The sequence below is a fragment of the Balaenoptera ricei genome, chromosome 15, assembly GCF_028023285.1.
Source record: "Balaenoptera ricei isolate mBalRic1 chromosome 15, mBalRic1.hap2, whole genome shotgun sequence".
Classification (NCBI taxonomy): Eukaryota; Metazoa; Chordata; class Mammalia; order Artiodactyla; family Balaenopteridae; genus Balaenoptera; species Balaenoptera ricei.
Window position 1 is genome coordinate 53,791,665 of NC_082653.1, and position 3,753 is coordinate 53,795,417.

Here is a 3,753-nt window from a genome sequence, read left to right on the forward strand (position 1 = left end):
TGCATACATAGGAGATACTCTGGGCTGGACGTGCACATTCAGGAGTTATCAGCAAAGAGATGGCAACTGAATACAGAAGTGGATGAAATATCCCAGGAGGTGTGTAGAGCAGGAACAGGGGACCCAAGGTCAACGCACGGAAGTGTTCTAAGCATGTGGAGAATGAGCTTAATGGGGATAAAGTATTAGGAGAAACTAGTTTGGAAGTTACAGCTTTAGTCTTGGTGCTATGGTGGCTTAAGACTAAGGCAGAGGGAGTGAAGTAGAGACACTTGTATTGATTCCAGTGATATTTAGGGCTTCTATTCAGGTATGGGCAAGGAGCTCCTATTGGATCAACCCTTCTGCAGATCACTACTGCAAATTCTGGACCAAACATTAAAAAAAAGCACCTACTTAAAGGCCCTGGAAGGAAACCAAAAACAATACTGGAGGGGCATCAACACTTGAAAGAATGGAACTGCATTAGATATTTCACATTTTTATGGTTTCTAGCCTGAGGGAAGGCTGCAGTAACCACCATTCCAGATGGTTAAAATTCCAATAGAAAACTCATAGCTCTATTGGTTTGAGGAACCAGGGGATGATTTGTGACAAGCACAGCTGCTGGAAAGGAAGGAGAGAAAACTTGGAAAGAACAGAAACAGAGATGAAGTGCTCCAAATTCTGCGTATAAGCTGCCCAAATCTTTGGCTGACTCATAAATAATGCATGCATTGGCACCAAGCTAAGGCTAAAGGAACTGACCTGAGGTTTCAGCTGCTGCCCACTATGGGGAAGACAGAGTCTGCAAACAGGATCCAGCCAAGTTAAATGCTGGCTTAAAAAAAATCAACACTGTTCGGAGGAAGATAACACGATTCAGAGTCCCTGCAATATATCATTCACAAACCAATCATACTAGACATACAAAGACATAGGAAAATGTGGCCCACTCTCAAAAGAAAAGACAATCAATGGAGGCTGAACCCCAAGATAAACAAGACATTAGAACTAGAAGACAAGGGTGCCATAGCAATTATTATAACTTGTATTGGCCATATAGGGCTGCTGTAACAACATACCACAGACTGGATGGTTTTACTATTGAAATTTATTTTCTTACAATTCCAGAGGCTGGAAATCCAAGATCAAGGTGCCAGTGGGGTTGGTTTCTCATGAAGCCTCTCTCTTTGGCTTGCAGATACCCACTTTATCTTTGCTGTGTCCTCACAAGTCCTTTTCCCTGTTCATGCACATACCTGATGTCTCTTTCTTTTCTTGTAAGGACTCCAGTCCTATGGGATTAGGGCCTCATTTAACCTTAATTACCTCTTAAAGGTCTTCTCTAAACACAGTCAGAGTTGGGAGTTAGGGCTTTAACATATGAATTAGGGGGCAAAATTCAGTCCATAAAATAATTGTTCTCAAGGACAATATGTATATAAAGATATATAGATATATAGATATAGATAGATACTTATAGTATATGTAGATATATAAACACACACATTTAGGATATAGGATATCTCAGGACAGACGACAGGTACAGAAACCAAAAAAAAGAACCAAATGGAAATTCTAAATATAATTTAATTAAAAATTCATTGGATGGGCTTGAGAGCAGATCAAACACTGTAGAAGAAAAGATCAGTAAACTAGAAGATGGGACAATAAAACTACCCAAACTGAAGCTTAGAGAGAAAAAAAAAAAAGCATGAAAAATAGCCTCAATGACTTGTGGGACAAGATCAAATGGTCTAACGTGAGTAATTGGAGTCCTAGAAGGAAAGGAAAGAGAGGATGGACAGATAAAATTTTTGAAGAAATAATGAATGGAATTTTCCCATATTTGGTGACATACTCATAGATTCAAGAAACTCAGAAAAACCCAAGCTGTATAAACACAAAGAAAACTACGTCCAGGCATTCCAAACTGCTGAAAACCAAAGATAAAGAGACAGTCTTGAAAGCAGACAAAGAAAAGTGACACAATAGATACAGGGCAACAAGAATCTGGATGATACTGACTTCTCATCAGAAACAATGGAGGCCAGAGCACAATGGAACAATATCTTTAAATTTTTAAGAGGAAAAAAAAAATCAATCAACTCCAATTCTGTACCCAGTGAAAATCTCCTTCAACATTTAAGGTGAAATAAAGACATTTTCAGATAAAACTAAGAGAATCTATTGCCAGCAAAACTTTGCTATAGAAATGCTAAAGGACTATCTTCAGACTAAAGAGAAACTATATCTCCTGGAAAATTGAATTTTCAGGAAGAAATGAATGACATTGAAAATGGTATATATATGGGCAAATATAAAAGAATATTTTTCCTCTTAATTCCATTTAAATACATATAAATGTTTGAAGCAAAATTTAAAGGGTTGGCTTAATTGTAAAGTTTACAATGGGTGAAGATATAGCATATATGAAAACTATAGCATAAAGGATGGGGGAAGGGAGTAAATGGACCTGTATAGCTACAAGGTTTCTACATTTTGGGAGCAGTAGCATAAGATTAACTTTAAATAGATTGGGAAAAATTAAGGATGCACAATGCAATCCCTAGAGCAATTACTAAAGAAATACGGCACAGAGATATTGCTAAAAATATTCAATTAATAGCAAAAAGGCAGGAAAGGAGAAACACTGGAACAAAAATAGAAAGGGCAAACATAAATCAAATGGTAAAATGATAAACCTAAATCCAACCATAGAAATAAGTACATTATATGTCAATGAACTGAACACTCCAATTAAAAGGCAAAAGTGGTCAGAGATTATCATACTAAGTGAAGTAAGTCAAACAGAGAAAGACAAATATCATATGACCTCACTCATATGTAGAATTTAAAAAATGATACAAATGAATTTATTTACAAAACAGAAACATACTCACAGACATAGAAAACAAACTTATGGTTATCAAATGGGAAAGGGGGGAGGGATAAATTAGGAGGTTGGGATTAACATATACACACTACTATATACAAAATAGATAATCAACAAGGACCTACTGTATAGCACAGGGAACTCTACTCAGTATTCTGTAATAACCTATATGAGAAAAGAATCTAAAAAAGAATAGATATATGTATATGTATAACTAAATCACTTTGCTGCACATCTGAAACTAACACAACATTGTAAATCAAGTCTACTCCAATATAAAATAAAAATGAAAAAAAAAAATTCTACAGTTTATAAATTTAAAAAAAGAGGCAAAAGTAATCAGAATGGCTTTTTTAAAAAAGCAAAACCCAATTATACGCTGTCTGCAAAAGCTTGACTTTAAATAAAAAGACACAGGTTGAAATTAAGTGGATGGAAAAAGATATATCGTACAAGCAAAGGGACATAGGCTGCAGCAGTTACATTAATATCAGATAAAACTGACTTCAAGATACAAATATTACCAGAAAAAAGAGGACACTTCATAATGATTAAAGGGTCAACTCATTGGGAAGGCATAAAAATCATAAATACGTGAACATCCACTTAAGACTTCCATTTGAAGATGTAAAACCAAACATATGTATTTAGCTCCACTCCCTCAAACACCCTACTAAAATACTAAAATATATATTGCATTATTAAAGAAAACCCCATACCTACAAAAGGTATAATGATTTCCTACTCACCCATTACCTAGATTTAACATTTATTCATGTCATTCTATATTCATTTCTCCCCCCACCACAAAGTATCTTAAAATAAATTTAGTTTTTTAAAATTTTAAGTGGTTGCATTTTACCCAATAAAGGAAT